Raw genomic sequence first — 324 nt, forward strand, 5'->3', positions numbered from 1 at the left:
CCTAAGAAGTGACAACTGGAAGTATCAGGTTCTTGTGGACCAGCTGAGGTATCTGCCATCTGACTTAGACTGTGGCTGTCATTAGGCAATGACAGTTGTTACAAGATAATGAGGTCACTCACCCTAGGATCAGGTCCCTTAACAACTCCAAATGTGTCATGTCTATAAAATTAATGTTAGTTGATGGATGTTGGTGGCACACAGCTTTAATGACAGCACTCGAGAGACAGAGGCAGGTGGATCTCTGTGAGTTCTAGGTCAGCCTTGTCTACAGAGCAGATAGATAGATAGATAGATAGATAGATAGATAGATAGATAGATAGA

The sequence above is a fragment of the Grammomys surdaster genome, unplaced genomic scaffold, assembly GCF_004785775.1.
Source record: "Grammomys surdaster isolate TR1022 unplaced genomic scaffold, NIH_TR_1.0 125504, whole genome shotgun sequence".
Taxonomy (NCBI): domain Eukaryota; kingdom Metazoa; phylum Chordata; class Mammalia; order Rodentia; family Muridae; genus Grammomys; species Grammomys surdaster.